Consider the following 20,833-nt stretch of genomic DNA (forward strand, 5'->3'; position numbering starts at 1 on the left):
TTGCATAGGTGAACAGCAGAAATCATTGAATGGTCATAACAATACTTATATTTGGATAAACAATGTATAAGGTGCGCTTAGACAGTTGAGCCTTGTTACCTGAGGCAAATAATTTCACTTAGTGTCTGTGCTTCTAGATAATTTTGGAGCCATTGTGTGTCATAAGTCTTATACCTAAAATTCTGTTTTATCCAGATCAGGAAGGTAAGTTATTTTAGTTATGCAACCACGGGGCCTGAAGCAGAAGGAGTTAAATCCTGACATTTAAGGACCAGGCTGAAAGACACTTCATGTAGCTGTAACGAGATGCTGCATTCTTGGACTGATGTCATAATGCTCCATTTTTGAGCCTTAGCCTTCCCGTTGCTTGCCATTTCTAATGCTGGGTTTTATTTCCCCTGTTTCTCTGACTTAAAGATGCAGTGACCTATCTAACAACATAGATATTTGGCAATCATGAGGAATTATCTCAAGAACTCAGCTTTTCTTCAAATTCCCTTGTCCAAGAGCTGATACAACTTTCAGGGTGATTTTTGTCCTTAGAACCTGCTTTTGCTGGGGTACTCCAGAGCGATCATTGACCTACACTGGAATATTCTTGTACCATTCTGGCTCTCACTCGCAGTTTTGGAAGCTAAATTGCTAACTCTTTTTCTGGTGCCGATATTCACATTGATAGTCAACCATTTCTAAAAGCCTTCTACTTATAATTCTATATCTGGTTTACTTCCTTGGGGTTCCTGTCTTGACCCTGTGGCTGTCCCCATGAAGTCCTCTCCTTTTTCTTTGAGTTTTTGAGATTAAAAGAAAATAGTTTGCCAGAGAACACACAGACATCATGCTCAATACATTCTAGAATAGAGAATTAAAAACAAATAATTTTATTAGAAAGATTCAAGCTAATGGTAAAGTTACTGAAAAAAAAATCTCAAGTTAAAACCTAAGGGGTTGCCACTGAGTGAAGGTTTTATTTCTTAACAGTAAAACTGAATTCTAAAGGGCAGGGAAGCACCATCTTCAAAAGCCTCTCTGGAATTAATATGAATGAAGACTTCCCCCCCAAAACAGCTACATTATATGAGAGCAAGATAAAAGTATGTCCATAATTCTGAGGTCTTAAGAAATTATCCAAGGGGGGAGTAAACATACATAAAGTGTTCACAGTGAAAGAATGATGCAATGAAGCCTGGAAGAATTCCCAGAAATGTAGAAAATCACATATATTTGTGTACTTAGTAGGCAATGTAACTATGATACTGAATGTTATTGATATTTAAAATTATATTAATTCACAGTGCTGTCAATTGTAGAAAAGTATAGTACATACAATTAAGTATTTTACATAATACTTAAGAATGATAATTAACAGTTATGTTGTGGATGTCTTTATTTATTGTACTATAATGTTACCATCTGTGTACTATTACTTTAAATGATTTACTATAGATCTATGTACTGTGCCATTCCGGTAGTAACTGCATATATTTTATATTTACTATATTTCTTCATTGCATCATTTTTGTGTTAGAATAATCTTATTAATTTGTTTTGGCTCTAGAAACAATAAGATTTACTATTTATAGTTTATATGTGATCATATATTGATAGATATATAGATAAATAGGTAGAAATATAGAGATACATAGATACATAGATAGATATTTAGATAGATACATGGATAGATAGCTTGGATGTGTAGTAAGGCAAGTGTATTAGTAGTCTTATGCAAATACATTCTATGATGTTTGCACAAGGATAAAATTGCTTAATGATGTGTTTCTCAGAATATGTCCATCTTGTTCAGTGATGCAAGACTCTGTTATACTTTAAATGTTATGTAAACATAAACATGAAATCTGTGACACTATCACTAGGTACACAAATTGTTAAACATTTATTATCTGGCTCTTTTAAAGAAAATTTGTGATCCCCTGGCTTAAAAACTAGCTGAATTTTGAAAATAACAACAACAGAGATGTTTTGCACTACCAATCATTGGAATTTTATAAATTAGATGAGAAAAAAAATAATGATTTGACATAGAATGTCACATAGTGACACGGACAATGATATTTCCATTGTCATTATATTTATTCAGATGTATATTGATGAAGGAATGCATATGGAAACAGGATGAATAACCCTGAAGCCCTTCAGATGTAAGTTATATTTTCAGAATATTTATATGATAATCCTTCCATGAAGTTGCCTGTGGAAAGAACTTATGAAGTTGCTTTGATGATAGGGATGAGGTCTGCTATTCTTACGATTTTAGGCTGCTAGTACATGAAAAAGCGTTGCAGCCCTGCGGGACCTGATGCTAGATGTACAAACAATTCTATGTAGCAGAGAATACAACAAGATTGAGAAATAAGTGGATCTTGTCATAGTTGAGGATATGCTAGCAAGCCAGACACTCTTTCAGAGCTAGTTACTAGATCTCCTGAACTCTCTGGAGCATTTTCTAAGAATCTATTCAGAATTTTATTTTAGGGAATATAAAAAAGGAGAAGAATACATTCAAAATAACTGTACTCAAAGTTTCTTTCCATAGTGTACAAAAACTCCAAGTTCTGTGGGGCATCTTGCTGAAGGACCAGTGGAACAGCCCAACTGTACGAGTCCAAGTGCATGAGGTCAGAGGCAGGGGCGGCAGGAGATGCTTTGTCCAGTTGGGCTGCTGGAAAAAGTTTGGTGACGTCCAAGAAGTCGTAATTACAGCAGCAACTGATGAAACATAAGACAGCTGGGGATAAGAAGATTCAAACCGAAATGAAAGAAGTAACACAGATAATAAATTCAACAAAAGAAAATGTCAATCGATTGAAATTCTTTTCAAATCATCTTATATTTTAGAAAAATTAGTAAAACTCTTGGGTGTCTAAAGTAGAAGTTATGAAATGACTAAACAACTATTCTGAAAGAAAATGGAGAACTTCAAGTATATTTAACTATTAGTCAGAGAAGCTAGTTTAATGTTTTGCAGTTCTGATGAATTTCGTTTCTTGGAAGTGTTTGGCAAAGACGATATTGAACCCTATTTGATTGAACTGTGTTATATTGAACCATATCTTAAGGGCTTTAAGTCTCTTGAGTTGTTTCACTGTGTCTGGACAAGGAAGTAATGCTCATCTTCCAGAAGCTGGCAAAGAACACAGAGCAATTTTCGCTGCATGTGGATAGTGAACTGTATCTTCCTTCCCTGAGTGCACAGCTTCGCCTTCTTCCATTTGTTTTTTGCAGTGTGTTTGATTCCCGCTTCCGAGCCTCAGCTCTGGTTGCGACCCTCCACTGTATTTGCTGTCTCTCAGTGCAGGAAAGGAAGCAGCTAGTATTTTCCATTCTTACAACCACTGTTAAGCACTAACCTCAGGTTCAGGTTGCATATCTGTCAAGGTTGCTATTTTTCTAGAAAATGGCACGTAGCTCCTTCTGTCTTTTAAATTTTGAAAGCTATCTTTGTGGCTTATTCTTGTGAAAAAATAGTTTAAAAATTAGTTGAAGGTAATATGAAGTCCATTTATCTTGCTGTGAGTGTCTATAAAATATTCCTCATCAAATCAATACTTATTTCAAGTAAGGAAAGTACCTAGCCCTTTTTCTGCAAAAAAAAAATTTCATGACAGATAGATTAAAAAGTTCTGTGAGAGAAATGTGGAAATTGTGTGATTTTGTACACTATTTTAGAAAGCTTAATCTCTGTTCAGCAAAAGGAAAACGTATTTCTGATACTGGGCATGAAACCCAAGTCCTCAAAATACTAGATAAGTATTCTGCAACTGAGTTACATCCATAGATATTTTTTCAGTTTTATTTTGAGATAGGGTCTCATGAAGTTTTCCAGGCTGGCCTCAAACTTGAGATTTTCCTGCCTAAACCTCCCAAGGAGCAAAGAAAACCTCTCATGGCTTATATTATGTTAAACATTACAGCAAATTAAATATATAACTTTATGGAGAACTTGCAATAAGCATCATTGGGTTAAGAAATAGTAAGGAGGGGCTGGGGATTTAGCTCAGCGGCAAAGCGCCTGCCTGGCAAGCGCAAGGTCGTGAGTTCGGTTCCTGGTACCGGAGAAAAAAACCAAAGGGAAAAAAAAAAAAAAAAAAAAGAAATAATAAGGGTTGCTTCACTGTGTCATCCTCTCTTCCATCCAGTAGGGAAGTGCAGTTTTATCTCCGCAGAGGTACATACTCTTAACCACAATTCCTGGTTCTTAATTTGAAGGGTTTAGAAATTTGCCAAGAAAGTGATTATGAACGTGATATTTGGAGGCAAATATGAGGGGCCTGAGAGTGCTGACCAAAGCAGAGCCCTGGTTCCCAACCTGCATGGTCTGTGTCCTCATTTTTATCAGCAGTGATTCTGATATATTCATTTATTAGGAATGCTGTGACCCTGGAAATAAGTTTGCTAGGGCTTCCAGGACTCAGTGGTTTGTAAGAGAAGTTTCTTCTTTCTATTTTAGAGGCTGGAAGTCTAAGATCAAGCTACTTGCAAACATGTTTTTTTGTGTCCCTCTTGATGGCTGTAAATGCTACTTCCTCACATGGCTGTTTTTCTGTGCACCTATTCCTGCTCTCTGCCTCTGCCTCTGCCTCTGCCTCTGCCTCTGCCTCTGCCTCTGCCTCTGCCTCTGCCTCTGTCTCTGCCTCTGCCTCTGTCTCTGTCTCTGTCTCTGTTTCTGTCTCTGTCTCTGTCTTTCGCTCTCTCAGTATCCAATACATTGTAACAGGGGCTGGGGATTTAGCTCAGTGGCATAGCACCTACCTGGCAAGTGCAAGGTCGTGAGTTTGATTCCCGGTACCAGAAAAACAAACAAAAACCACAAAAAACAAAAACCAATATATTGTAACATATTGTACAGTATACACTGTACTGATCATATTATAAAAGATATAGCACACAAAAAGGGCTGCTTTAGAGGGACTGATGAAATATTATATGAGATAGAAGGTCTTTATGGATAAAATCTTTACAGTCTATATGTATTATGCTGTAATTTATAAGCATTGTACATCAAGTAAAAGATTGGAAAAGGAAGGTATGAATTTTTCCAGGGAATTTTTGTTTTTTTCTGCTCAAGTGAAAAAATTAGATTTTAGCTGAAACCAAGAATATGTAAGTTTAGAATCTTTTCCCTTTTCCCTCCTTTTCCTTGCTTTACCTTTGCTTTTATGGCTTTTTCTTTCCATTTTATCCCTCTCTCTTCCTCTTTCCCTTCCTTCCTTCCCTTCCTTTTTTCTCTTTCGTCTTCCTTCTCCTTCCTTTTCTTCTTCTCCTCTGTCCTTCCTTCTTTCATTTCTTTGTTCATTGTAAGTTGTTTTGCAACACAATGAGAATTAAGTGTGTTTCAGTAATAATACTGTGGTGAAGGAGTTGAGGCTAGAAGGGCTGAGTAAGGAAAAGTTGAAGAAAGTCTAAGGAAAGAATGCTACTGAAGTCTGAAGCAGCAGCATAATTTCTGGAGCACTGAGAGAAGATACGATGGCATTAGAGGAGACACGGTGGGAGTAGAGCTTTATCCTTGTGAAGTTGGGTAAGGTAGAGAGATCAGAAGTATGCATGGAGAGCTGATACTGAACGGAGTGAGAGAAATTCATCTATTTTAATGGTAAAGAAAAATCACTGATGAACTTATAACCCATTACCTGTAAGCACATGTGTGATTAAATTTATGATGGTTCCAGTCTGATTATTTCCTTACCTTGTTAAGTAAGAAGAAGAGCTATAGTTAATAAGTGATACGTGATTAAAGAAAACACAGTGATGAACAAGAAAAGAGCTAAAAGGCAGGATAAATTTAGCACTGATGGCTCACAGAAAGATGATGCCCTGATTTTAGTTTTGAATGGATTCCACAAGTTACTTTGTGGGGAAGCGGAAGAGGGAGTTTACATTCTCCTTGATCTTAGTCTGAGGGAGGGAGAGGCAAAATGGACAGAAAGGTATTTTTATGTTATTATGTTGAAGAATGGCATTCACAATGTATTTCACCAAATAACAAAAGGGAAGGACCTTAGATTTCCAATTAAAAAGTTTATGCAGACTTAAGAGAAAGCTATGTAGTATAAAAATGAAAGATAAATTGTGCTGCTATGAACATAGGTGCACATATATCCCTGTGATATGATGTTTTTAGATCTTTGCAATTGCTAAAATGTGGAAGCAACCCAAATGTCCATCCACCGAGGATTGGATAAAAAAATTGTGGTACTTTTATATAATGGAATATTACTCAGCTGTAAAGATAGATAAACTCGAGGCTTTTATAGGTAAATGGTCACAACTAGAGACCATACTCATAAGTGAAATAAATCAAACATACATGTGCAAGCACCACATTGTTTCACTAGTGTAAAACCTGAAAGAGTTACTTTAAACTAGGAGGTATGATAGACATTGTGAAATGATAGGAAAGCACTCAAGGGTAAAGGGCAACTGGGATGTGGGAAAAGAGAAGGGAAAGAAGGAGAAATCTTGTATGTATGTATATACAGGATAGTTAACATGGTTGTTCTACTGTCTTCTATTTCTTTGCTGAAAGAAACTGTCAATGAGTCTTTGGTTGATCAGTATTGCATGTCTCTATCTGTTTTCATGAGAAGCCACTTTGAAGATATCAATATGTAATACAACAAGCATTGTTAATTCCCTACCACTTTGTAACTCCTTATTGTCTGTACTGTTCTTTTGCTATTTTGTAAAAGGTTGTCTGTCTGTTAATGTTTTCCTCCTTTTATTTTTAAAATAAAAAAAAAAACAAAAAAAAGTAAATAAAAATGAAAGATATGCTGAATGGAGATTCCATATAACATGTGGTTAATTCTCTGGTAAACAGCACATTAAATCTTTTTTAAAATACAGATTACCATACCTTTGACTTATAAAGAATAACAGGTTCTCTTTTTCCCTAATTCTTTCAGATAGCTGAACATGAAGGCTTTCTGTCCCCAAAGGAAACGTCTTTAATTTATAAATTAGCTAAGCCAAGTAATTGATTATGTACTAAAGAATGATTTATTGGGGAATTTGAATCTTTAAATGTGGAATAAGAGTGTCATTTAACAAAGCACTTTCAAAATAATATTCAACAAAGGAAAACAGAGATTTTGAGGCAAACTGATGCGTGTTTTGTCTCTTTCTTCCTGTTCAACAAATGTGGGAATGTAGTGTGGATGGTATTCTGTGTTGGTGTAAAAAGGAGTGACAACTGCAGAGAGCCAAGTATGAGTGTAAGATGTTATGAAATTAACCAAATCTGTGGGTTTAGCAATGAGATGACAGTTCAGAAATTTAAAAGACTGTGTGTCTGAATTGCTTTCAAAACTTATATAGCAATGGAAAAAATTATGCTACATGGCATAGGGAGTCAATCTCCTACAATAGTTGATGAAACAATAAAAAGTTCAGAGATTTTGTTTATTCACATAGACAGCTTGTTGTGTATTTCAGGAAAAAGAATCAGATAAAGCAATATCTTTTGAAAAAATTCCCCCTATAGGAAGAAAGATCGTGTCACACTCTTTAATTGGAGTGATATAAACAAGCAACAACAGTTTGACATTTATTCTGATTTTTGGATAAACATTGAAAGAAACAATGCTCATGAGAAAGTAGTAACTGACTGTAAAATATGATACTTCTAGAATCATGCACAATAAAGAGGAAAATGCATCACAGCTGGGGAAAACCACACAGGTTCTTGCTCATCTGAGAACATATGTGTGTCAAAATAAAAGATGAAGCTAATAATGATTTAACTGTAGTATTCGTGACATTGCTGTTGCAGAATTGAAGCCAATAAGATTGATTAGAAAAGAGACTACCCATGATATGGACATTATGAAGACAAGACTCTGTCACTGATTTCTTTTGCATGCAAACAGCTTTTTAAAATGTATTTTGATTTTTACTGGGCCTTTCTTTTTTGGTTCTTTTAATCACATTTTTGTTCCTTAGTTAATATACACTTATTTATTCTATTTGTCTATAAATAATTGCTTATACATTCTTAAAAAGGCAAAAGATTTATACAATCTAAAGAGAACCCAGAGTATGTTTATACCAATAATAAATAGAAACATAAATGTAGTTGTCCCGAGAAAATAACAAGAGAAAATTGTCCACAAACTCAGTTAAACTATTGATTCTTTGGAATCAATGAATTGCCTTTTATGAATGCCAGAAGATATAAGGGATTTATGTTTATTATTAGAATTTATGTTATGGTTGACAAGCCAATACAGTCTTAGTGATTTACAGTTATAGTTTATAACCAGTGTAACTGTGCAGTAGAATATCTGATGAGAAGTCTTTGGTGATATGGGAGATACTATTAATTTTTTTGATTAAAGTTAATAGATCTCCTATTCCATATAAAGAATTTAATAGTGGTGAATCATACCTGGAAATTTGTGTGGGTAATAATTAACTAAAAAATAATCATTCTCTTCTTATATGTATGGAGTCTTTTATTTTTCTCTCCAAAGCTTCACCTTCTCTTTTAATTCATGAATTAGCACCTTGTCAGAGCCAGGGTCTCTCAGTCTCTGAGAGATCCGAACATTTATTTTTCCACCATGGTGATGAAATAGCAGCATGGCACTTTGAGGAAATCTAAGAGAAGGAGTCACCACGCATACTTTTGATTGTGTTAATTAAGGTGCTCCAATCAATATATTCCTTTTAATTAAGGTGTTCCAATCAATATGTTGGTTCATGGCAAAAGACTAGGGAAGAATCTATGACTCTCTTATGACTTATGTCACATTTCTGGATATCACACCTGGAATTTTTCCGTTTATGTAGAGAAAGTAATGTCAAAATAGGCATGCCACACTCCTCATGACCACTTTTAGGTTTAATGGTGACACAACAAAGCAGTTGTACAATGCAGAAAAGATATTATATTTATGACATAACTTATTACATGGAAGAGATAGAGGTCAAAATCAGCAAAAGGAAAAATATATGTGATAAAGTCCAAATTAAATCGAGAAAAAGCTTCCAGATATTTGCTTCCAGTGTAGTCCAAAGGGTTGTGCTTAGTTCAGTGTGTGACAACTCAGTGAGATACTGCAGACCAGAAGAGCTTACCTGAACCTTGATATTATCCCAGATTTTATTACAGGCATGTTACACCTACATAACTGAATTCAGTTACTCAAATTCACTCTTACACTCAAAGAAAAAATAGTTATTCTCTAGGAAGGTGCTTGTGCTGCTGAGCTACACCCCCAGCCCAGTTATTCTCTAAAAATCACACTGTTAGGAAAAACTCTGGTCACATTGCTGTAAAACCCAAGGCCTCGAGTATACCAGCACACCCTTATTAAGCAGAATATGTGAAATATTTAGATGTTATCTTCTGGGATCCAGCGAAGAATAGGCCTAAGATAAGCCTCTTTTGGAGTGTGCAACAGACCCCTACTAAATTAACTCTTTTCTGTCCAGTTGGTAAGGCTACCATTTTACTTTTAGAGATACCATGATCAAGTAACATTACAATAAGTTTTAGCAGTCAAAATATCCTTACTCTTGCTGCCTATTATAGTAAACAAACCCAGCTTAGCTCTGGAGCTTTCTAACTGGTATTTAGCCTCTGTTACTCAAGTAATTCATTATTTTCGTTAAGGTCAAATAATAAATCTCAATAACATGCCTTACATTTATTCCCAACATGCAGAAGGAATTGGTTGGAAATGTCTCGAAGGATATTGTTCCTCTCTCACTAATGTTTTTCTCAGAATGTTAATGAAGGGATTGTCCATCAAATTCTCTCTGTGGATATATTTGTGGAAATATGTATGTGTTGGGGCCATATGTAGTTTACACATGGAAACTCTGCTTCATCAGTTTTATACCATTGCTATGTGTTGCTAAAACACCCTTTACTGCTACACTCAAAACCAGGAACTAAGCTAAAACAATCACATAGTTCCATCTTTTTGTGTCCGATTCTACATCCAGTTTTTCCTGATATGAAGCATATAGAAACCTATGTCACAGACATTGCTTATGCCCTATTCCTATCTTCTTGAAACTTGCTGTTGTAGGACACTATGGGTTCAGCTGTCATGTTTTTGTGGGGTTCTCTGGAGACCAGAAATCTATCTACCAGTGTAGCTGACTAGAACAGCTTGAAACATTAATGTACCCGATCAAGCACCACCATCCAATTACCAACAGAAGTTGTGTGTAAATATACTAGTTAACTTGTCCCTTAACTGAGGCAATGCTGAAGTATATGTTCTACACTGATTCCCAGAGCTCCACAGGCAGATTACTCTCCCATGATAGTGATTGGCTTGATAAGTTGTTATCAGTCAATGTTCTTCTTTGTCTGATTTTCTCAGAACTTGACTAGTGTTTCCTGGGATTACCTCTGTTATCCCTTATTGGCAAAAGCTAATAGGTGGAAAACATATAAACAAGAAATATAATTTGAATAACTTTCCCATTTTAAGCAAGAAAATTATTTTTAAATTTTTAAATAATTAAAATAATAATAATCTTTGAATCTATAGTTCTTGACTATTTTATTTTCTTCTGGTAGAATTGAACAATTATTTGGAGGAGAAAGCTGAATCACAGGTACGAATATACAGATTGTGTATTCACAACCATCACACAAGGAAAACAAAAATAGAAAAGAATGTATCCTCAAAGCACTTTGGTACCATAAGTACCCTTTGAGAAATGTAAAATAATCATTAGACAATAAAGTTTGCAAAAAGATCTTAAATGACATTTGAATGCTATTTATCTTCAACACATGGATTTAATATTTGCTATGTTGGGTTTCAGTTTTGCTTTTGTTCTATTCTTTTCTATACACTATTCTTCCCTTCTGCAATGGGAATGTACCTTGTGCCATTGTACCACTAAATTATGTACATGGGTGCTCAAACAATGGAGACTGTTTACATTTAAAAATAACATTACAGTAAATGATACATTGACATTATTCCTTTGAAAATACTTCCATTTCCTTTGAACACACTTATTACACTACTCTTGCCAATTTCTGAAGCAGTTCTAGAAGTCCTCTTTCATGAGGGTGTTTATAAGATACAATAAAAAATCAGTGATTTTCATGGTAATTCTGATGCTGTCCAGTTCTTGTAAAAACATGGTAAATCTTTACCCATATTTTCCAATAGATCTGGCACTGTAAAACTTTTGGCTCTTCCCCAAAGTCAAAATGAGCATGAAGAGTAAAAGGTTGGCATTGATTCAGGACACTGAGGCAGCCACGGTAGCAGAAATGAAGACACAAAAGACAACTCCCAGAACTGTGTCAGAAAGTGCCAAGAACAGCAGGATAAGAGTATTCAAAAGGAGGGGAGTATGTTGAGTGTGATCATTGACAATGCATTTTTTGTCATAATTTAACTTTTTAAATTTAAACATATACTTTGTCTTTCAATTACAACTTGTAACTTGTTTTTGGTTTTTGCAGAAGTTCACAGATAGGCATTTGACTTCAGTCTTATAAAAGGCTTTGAATAGATTTTGAAAAATGCTGAGAAAAGTGTTGAAACTTTTATGGAGGGAAATAGTCAATTTTCTGTAGTGTACAAAATAGTTGTACCATATAGATGGAAATGTGAATGTGGTATAATCTTTATTTAAAGATTAATTATGGATTAAAGAGATGTGTCTTATTGTCAAGTTAGCAAATGGTGAATTGGGACCCCAATCATGATATGGCATCTTGATTAGATTTAGAAATACCCAGGGGATTAGTAAAACAGACTTCAGGGTGTTTCTAGGTAAGTCATGGAGGACTGATCTTCGTGCTATATATGATCCCTGGCATCATCCTTTCTGGGACTTTTCCTCTGCTCTGTTTTCCAGGCCTAATCAACTAAACAATTTTGCACCACCACACTGTTCTGCCATCATGTTTCTGCTTTGAAGCCAACCATAGACTGAACCCCTAAAACCATAAGCCAAATTAAAATTCTTTTCCTTAAGTTATGCTTATCAGCTATTGTTTTTCAATGATATTAAAGCTGAGTAAACAGTACTGCAATTGTTCATTCATTATTTGATTTTGTTTACTTTGAATATATATCTAATAATGGAATTTTTGGGTCATATAATAGTTCTATTTATAATACTTTGAAAAACATCTGTATTTTTTTTTCATTAAGGCTTTATAGATTTGTATTTCCACCAACAGCACACAAATCTTTTCTTTGCTCTACATACTCCCCAGTACTTTTTTTGTCTTTTTGATAATGGCTATTTTTACTAAAGTGAAGTGGTAACTCATTGTGTCTTTGATTTAGATTTGCCTGATGATTAATGATATGGAGTTTTTTCATATCCCTTATTAGTAATATACCTTATTAGTAATTTGTACATATTTTACAATATTTTACAACAGTTTACATATTTTACATATTTTACATACAATATTTTAGATATTTTACAATAGTCATTTTGTGTATATTTATATAGGTAATAGAAATCTATTACCTATAATCTCGTTTTTCAGTATGTTATTTAGGGTTCTTTTTGTGATGAGATTTTGGACTTCCTTATACAATCCAAATATCATTTAACTTTTAACACCCTTTCAGTTGATTTTTGTAGCTGGTGAGAAAGGGATTCCATTTCATTCTTCTACACTTAGATACCCAGTCTAGCATCGTTCACTGAAAACATTGTCCTTTTTTTTAGTGTGTGTTCTTCACGTCTTTGTCCGTAAGCAGTGGGACGAAGATGTGTGTGTTTACTTCTAGGCTGTTTATTCTGTTCCACTGGTTTATATGTCTGTAGTATGCCAACACCATTACTACTCCTTTGTAGTATATTTTGATATCAGGTAATATTATGCCTCCTGCTTTTTTTTTCTTTTGGTCAAAATGACAAGATTTGTTTTTGTGGTTTCATGTAAACTTTAAGATTGTCTCAAGTTTGTGATGAATTTCATTGGCATTTTTCTAGGAAGTACATTAAAAATAGGTCACTTTGGTTAATGTTAACATTTTAACAATACTTATTCCTCCAATCCCTAGACACAGTTTATTTTTCTTTTCATTTCTTCCCTTCTTCTCAGAGAGATTTTTCACTTTCTTCATTTAAGTTATTCCTAGGTGTTATATTTTCTTTGTAGCTATTGTAAATGAGAAAGCTTTCTTGATTTCTAGTTCTCATAATCCCTTACTGGTGTCTAAATGAACTAGTAATTTCTATATTGATTTTTTCATCTTACAAATTTGCTGAATTTGTTTATTTGTTCTAATAATTATTTTGATGGAGATTTTGTGGTTTCCTATATGCAAATCATGTTATCTGCAAATACTGAGGATTTGACTTCCTCTTTTCCAATTGGATGTGCTTTATTTCTTGTTCTGATTGGTTTGCTTTGACTAGAAATTCTCGTGCAAAGTTGAATAAATGTGGTGAAATTTGGTGCCTTTGTCGTGTTCTACATCTTACTGAGAAAACTTTCTGCTTTTCCTCATTAGGTTTTAAATTATCTGTTAGTTTATTATATATAATGGCCTTAATTTTATGAATTATGGCCTTAAGTTTACTGAAGTATGTATCTTCTGTGCATAATTTGTTCCGTATTTTTATTCTGAAGAGATATTCAATTTTACTGAGTTACTTTCTTATATCTATTGAGATTAACATGTAGTTTTTGCTTTTTATTGTGCTAATGTGGTATATCACATTTACTGCTTGCACATATAGCACTATCTTTGCATCCCTAGGATTAATTCTACTTGATAATTTTAACCTTTTTAGCATATATCAGATGCAGTTTTCTAGGATTGTGTTGAGAATTGTGCCCTTGTCTGGTTTTGATATCAGAGCAATATTGGCCTTCTAGAATATATGTAAAATTTCCTCTCTTCAATTTTTTGTTATAATTTAAGAACTGGGGCTACTATTGCTTTTTCTGTTTTTGTATGTTTTGTTTCCCTTTTTGTTTCAGCACATTTTAAAAATTCTTGTTTTCTTTTTCAATCCACTGGGTGTTCAAGAGTGTCATTTCTATATATTTGTATGTGTTTTCAATTCTTCCTTACAGTTATTTCTAATTTTATTGTATTTTGACACTAAAGATAGTCAATATGTTTAAAAATTTGTGGAGATTTACTGTATGGCGTATCATATCATGTGGCCTATTATTCATGAATTACTCAGAAGAATATCTATTCTGCATTTATTTCATGGGGTTTTCTGAAAACATCTATTGGGCACTTTTGGTGTAGAAGGCAACCCCTGTCTCCTTATTAATTTTTCTCTAGATGATCTGTCAATTGTTGAAAACAGCTTGTTAACGTCCTTGTCTATTATTATATTGAACTCTGTCTCCCCATTTAGGTCTATTAATGGTTGCATTATAAATATGATTGTGCCTATTTTGGTTGCAGATATATTCAGAATTGCTATTTCTTCTTGCTAAATTGACCACTTTATCATTATGCAATCACTTTCCTTATCTCTTTTTAGTATTTTTAACTTGATATATATTTCATGTAATATAAATATCATTGCCCTTGCTTTGTTTTGGATTCCATTTGCATTTTATTGATTTCATTTCTTAAATATCAGCCTATGTCTTGAAAAGGTAGTAAGTTTTTTTAAAGCAGCTCAGAGCCCCATCTCTCTCTTCAAGAAAGAGTCTCAAAGTTTTCTAACTTGAGAATTGAATTCATTTACATTCAAGGTAATTACTGATACACAACTTGCTTTCTAATTTTAATATATATGTATTTTTCTTTTTCTGTCTCTGTCTCTGTCTCAGTCTGTCTCTTTTTCTCTCTCTCTCTCACACACACAAACACACTGTTATATTTCTAATGTGTCCACTTCAGAAGCTCAGATGGTTAAGTAAGTGACTCAGGAGCGAGCCACGGTCCATCCTTTGTAAACAGCCTGAGTCTGTGCAAGAGGAGTACACAGAGATGGTGTGGGTGGGTAACCTGTATACAATATAAGGCAGGAAAAGAGGCTTACTCCCCTAACCTTTGCTCTTGTTACTTTGCTGTCTTCTGCCCCCTTCAACTGTTGCCCCTGTTGTAAGCCACACTGCCTTGGAGCCAGCCAAGTATTGACTGAAACCTGCACAAAGTGTGAGCCACATAAATCTTTCTTTCCTTAATTCTGGGCATCAGGTATTTTGACTCAGCAATGAGAGAAAAGCAGCCAACACACACACACACACACACACACACACACACACACACAAATGCACACACACAGAATTTTCTTTGGTGTGTAAATGATTTATTCTAACAGTGTAGTTTTGTTCCATCCTTATTACTTTCGGATTTTATATTATAGATTTTTGTTTTGTGGTTACCATAAAGCTAAAAATAGATATTTTTATTATAATATGCTAGTTTTGAGATTTTAAACATAAAAAACAGGAAAGGAATGTAAATGCATTGATAAATCCTCTCTACTGGCAATACATTCTGCTCCATATTTTCAGTTTTAGATGTCCCACTTACATGTTTTTATATTTCTTACATTTTAGCATATGGCATTCATCCAATCATTCTTTTCTCAGCATTGTGGATTGAATCCAGGGCCTTGGAAACTGCTGAGTATTCTATCACTGTTGTAGTTATTATTTTATTATTTTAAAACTATAAGATGAGTTTTAAAATCTTCATTTTATAAACATTCAACTTATGCACCATGTTTACAACTGCAAAGCATTCTGAGATTTTCTTAATATTGAATTATTTTCTTTCCAATATTTTCTTCTTAGTCATTTATGTCTCTTTTGGTTTGAAGAACTCTCATTAGGATTTCTTTTAGGATAGGTCTGGTGGTGATGAGATGGCATTATATTATTTTTATTTTCTCTTATCACCTTGAAAACTTTTCTAATCTTTAGCCTTTGAGAGATTGACTATAATGTAGTATAATTAAGTTCAGTTTCTTTAACTCTATTCATATCTTTTCTGTGTAAAATTACATTAAGGAAAATAATATTTAATGCAGTCATCTAACTTTATTTAATGTAACAAAATATTTTCCCAGGAGGGATTCCCACTGAGTTTGATTAATTACAGAATTAATTGTGATTATGAACACAATGAATCATTTATTCTTAAGCATACAGACATGGTAAACACATGAATAAATATAAATAAATGTTTATTAATATGTATGATGCAGATTATTAACATGGAAATGACTTTTTCTCAATTACTTAAAAATCTTATTCTCTCATATGGTTTCTGAGTCAGGGTATCTGTAATCACCGAGCTTATGAATCAGATTATGTGGAGTGTGATATTTAAAGCAACTTCAAAGTTAGGAACACAACTCACATATCCTGCTTTTTCTTATGATACCAATTTCAAGTTCAGGTGCTGTGATCTTAATTTTCAGCTTTGAAATTTTGCTTTAAATGCTCATAAAATTCACTGAAATTTCTTATACTCACAGCTCCTGTTTATTACAAGGAGAGTGGGTAAATTAAAATCAGCCAACAAGAGATGCAAGAGTAGGACCTACAAGTGTTTCAAATGTGGAACTTGTATATCTGCTGTCCCCATAAAATCATAAACGTATTAATTCTTTCCAACACTGAAACTTGATAATGTACACAGGATATTGTAATCCAGGGAAGTCCACCTGACATTTGGTATGAAGCAATTTTATTGGATATCCTTTATATGGGCTTAGATCATCTCAATTTCCAGTCCCTCAGAAATTCATGCTGATACCTTGTTGTCCAATGACCTCTTTTATTACTGCTAATTCACATTATTATTATAGCTTGGCACAAGGATTTCTGGGAAAGAAAGACTCATTTCAGGTACAACATCCTAAATGCTTAGACATCGCCCACAAGAAGCCAAGGACAAAAACCAGCTCTCTTTGGATGAGTCACTACATACGGGAGTTTGGGATCTTACTGTAAAAAATTTCAAATGTTTCAATATAATTTGCTTAGCACTGATTTTAAACTAGTATTTTAGAATTTGTGCTGTAAATGACAGCTTCATTACCACAATCTGGTCTAAATTTACTGAAGAAAATAATATTTGATTGCATAAAATTAAATGTGAAAACTGTCATTTTAAAGCTTTTCATGAATTCTTAATTATAAGCACTTAAATCAATGATGTGTTGATACTTCAAAAATGCAGTGGAAAAGTAAAACATAGAGGAAACATATAACATGTGCATTTAAAAATGAAATATTTTTAATTAAGCCATCTGGCACATTGTCTTATACATAGTTATTTAAAAATTCCATATCATATTGGTTTTCAAAATAAAAAAAATAAAATTCAATGATCATAATATTTGGTTAGATTAAGTTTTTACTTTAAATTAAAGCCCATGTTAATACCAGTGATCTTGGAAATTGTCTTGTGCAATGAAAGAGTGATTAAATTAGAAGCAGGATAAATAAGGCTATATAATGACTTTCCTACATTCATAGCTGACTTGAGATTGCATCTGTCAGAAAATAACTTTGGCTTAGGCCAAAAAAATCTACTTTCTTTCACTTTGCTTTGTTTTATTTTGTTCTTTGTGAATACAGAACTCTTAAAGCAGAGCCCAAGCCTGGGATGAATTGTTAAGAAAGTCCCTGAAGGGTTAAAACCCTTCTAGCAGCTCCTTTGTCAGCCTTGGACTGTCGCTTTTCCTTTTGTGCTCTTAGGATAGTTGCTTTCTTGACACATTGTATCTACATTCCAGGCAACATATACTGAAGAAAAAAATGCAGAATCCTGAATCTGATCCTGCTCTACACATTATGTTGGACAAAACTATCATTATTTTTGTGTAACAGGATATGGGGAGAAAAGTATGTCAATTGTCCACATAACAGCTAGGTGTCAAAAAGTGAATCTAGTTTCAGTCTTCTGCATGTGGAAAGCCAGTTTTTCCAGCACCATTTATTAAAGAGGCTATCTTTCCTCAAGTGAACATGTTTGACCCCTTTGTCAAGCATCAGATGGCTGAAGGAGTTTGGAGTTCTTTCTTCATTTTCTAATCTGTTCAACTGATCTTCAGGTCTGTTTCTTTTGCCAGTACCATACTGATTTTATCACAGTAGCTTTGTAGTATTATCTCAAGTCAGGGATTGTGATACCCCCCTGACTTGCCTTTGCTGTACCGAATTGCTTTTGCTATTCTAGGTCTCTTTTGGTTCCAAATAAATTTTAGGAATGTTTTCTCCAGTTCTGTGAGTTATGCTAATAGTATTTTGATTTGGATTACATTAAATCTGAATTACAATTTTTGGAGTGTGGCTAATGATCTAACTATTAAAACAGAAATATTAAGTCTGCTGGAACATAAGATAGTTAGAACTGTGAAAGACAGAGGTGAAGGTTCCTCTCCTCTCCTCTCCTCTCTGTTTCCTACCTGCAACAACATGAGAAATTCACCCTTGCAGTGTCTCTCTACCACCCTTCCTTGACTTGGAGCCAGCCAACTATGGATAGAAACTTCTATATACTGTTTGACAAAATAAACTGTTCTTCCTTTAGTTTGTAGGTATTGGGTACTGTATCCCAACAACAAAGAAAGTAATTAAAAAACCAAGCTTGATAGGATATTCTGGTCAAGTTTCAAAAGACCAGAATCTTGATAGAATAGCACATAGTAAAGACCAAGATGACAAAATTTTGGTTTGGAACAAGTACCTTTTTCAGTTGGACCCAGGGCATGTTAGTTATGCCATAGAAGAAAATTTGTCTATATTTTTCCATGTCTTAATCTTTTTCAGGACAATAAGATTCCGGAAGGTAGACTAGTTAATCTGGAGAATAAAATACCAAGACAGCCCAATGTTCAGGGTGTGGCATGGATACTGCTGGCTAGGTCTACCCTGATCTACAGTGAAAATAAAAATCAGGAAACTGTTGGTAGAAGTTTTCAATTTCAGCAGAAGTAAATCATCTATAAAGTTGATGTATAGGATATTACAGTTGCTAAAAAGATTGCCATTTAAAAGAGGCCACACAGGGCTGGGGATGTAGCTCAATGGTAAAGTTCTTGCCTTACATCCGCAAGGTCCTGGGTTCAATCCCCAGCACCAAAAACAAAAACAAAAAAAAAAGAGGCCACATAGTTTACATTAGTATAAGACATAAGAGTGTTTGAAGACTTTTTTACTTATTGTAAAATTTTTAAAATTTTATCTTAAAGAGAGCGGTAATTGAGAAACAAACAACAGCAACAAAAAGAACAATAGCATCATAACAGCATCACAAATATAAACAAACCAAAGCAAGAAAATTTAAAGTGATACAGGGTCTCAAGGCAAAATAACGCAAATTGTTATATTACATATCACTATGCTCAATTATATTGCTCAAATTACCAGATGTAAGAATGGAAGATTGCTCAAACCATTAGAGAGAAGAAAAAAATAATTATTAGATAAAATGTTAGAGATAATACAGAGTTTCACTAGACAAAAGGGTAGGAATTCACCATGGTAATTCCACTGCATATTGTTATCTTCAAATCAATTGCTCAGATTACCAGATATAAGCATGCAAAATTGATTAGAACGTAATGAAATTTAAGCATTAACTGTTCCTTTCAATATACCATCAAATATCATCAATACAGTTATGACAGTTATTCGTAAAGTTTTGAGGAACAAATGAGATCCCAGCATTCCTAGACACAAGGGGAAAAATTGAAAGACTGTTTTGAGAAGAAAGACCCAGGGACCCTGGCTTGTTCAAAGCCCACTAGAAAAGATTTTCCAAGAGTTCAGCAGTGTAGGTGCTCAGGGGCCTCTACAGCCACTGTCTGAGAGAACCGGCCATTATGTTAGCTGGCACTGTATGTATAGTTCTGATTTTACATGCATAAAGTGTGTAAGAATTGTGCAATCGGGGAGACTTCTACCCAGATTTCAGAAGAAAGCTTGGAGGGCAAAGTATTGTGCCCCTTAGAGGTCAGGGCATGAAACTGATAATAAAGCCAAAAGTTCATTGAATAATCTAGAAAGTGGGCAGAGCCAGGGATATAGAACATCTGCTGAGGAAAGCTGTAAGCAATGATTGGAATTATCTCAACAGAAACTAGGAAGGTTGCACCCAGCAATGCTATAGGAGTGGGGCCATTCAAGCCCTTTGAAGCACACATCTCTCTACATCTTGTCCTGATTGCAGGACACAGAGATATAGGATTTAATGTTTTTCCTGCTGGGTTTCAGTCTTGTTTGAGGCCCATTCCTTTATCTTCTTGTTTCTCCTTTTTGGAATTGGAATGTTTACTCTACGCTGTGTGCAACTTTTTCTTCACAAGGGCTCATAGATACAAGTGTAGTTGTAGGAAGGTGATTCAGTCATGGGTGCCTCATAGCTCAGTGCACTTTTAGGAGGTGGGGTCTGGTCAGAAGAAGTATGTCGGGAGGGCATGACCTGGCAAGATATATCTCCCTTCTTGGATACTTCCTTCTCTCTCTGTTTCTTGGCTCTCACGATGTTTTCTGCTTTCCACCACAAGACCTTTCTACCCTGTCCTTCCTGCCTTGTATCCAACAGACCATAGACTGAATCTTCTAAAAACTGGAACCAAGATAAAGCCCCCTCCTTTAAATTACGGGTGCCAGATCTTGTGTCCAGTGATGGGAAGTTGACAAAAACAACCCTCATGCAACCCAGAAATACGTAGCTTTTGTACCATACTTTCCTTTCTTAATGGAAAGACTAGGGGATAGACAGGGCACAATTTTGAAACAAGTTCACGATAATGGCAGCCTAGGTGAAGTACCTTTGTTCTCAGGTCGACTCAAAGAAAAAGAAAGGTATCAGAGATGAACATAGAGTTGGGATGAAGAGCTGAGAGACTACAGTCACCGAGAGTG

At 34.6% G+C, this 20,833-nt stretch overlaps 1 long non-coding RNA gene across 1 annotated transcript; it reads left to right on the forward strand.

The window, feature by feature from the left end:
- The first annotated feature begins 1,942 nt into the window (after positions 1–1,942).
- Positions 1,943–2,819, forward strand: LOC106148576. The gene is made up of 2 exons (XR_001234143.1): positions 1,943–2,159; positions 2,555–2,819. It is a non-coding gene; the product is annotated as an uncharacterized LOC106148576 (long non-coding RNA).
- The last annotated feature ends 18,014 nt before the right edge of the window (positions 2,820–20,833 follow it).

The sequence above is a fragment of the Chinchilla lanigera genome, unplaced genomic scaffold, assembly GCF_000276665.1.
Source record: "Chinchilla lanigera isolate Chin_1 unplaced genomic scaffold, ChiLan1.0 scaffold00023, whole genome shotgun sequence".
NCBI lineage: Eukaryota > Metazoa > Chordata > Mammalia > Rodentia > Chinchillidae > Chinchilla > Chinchilla lanigera.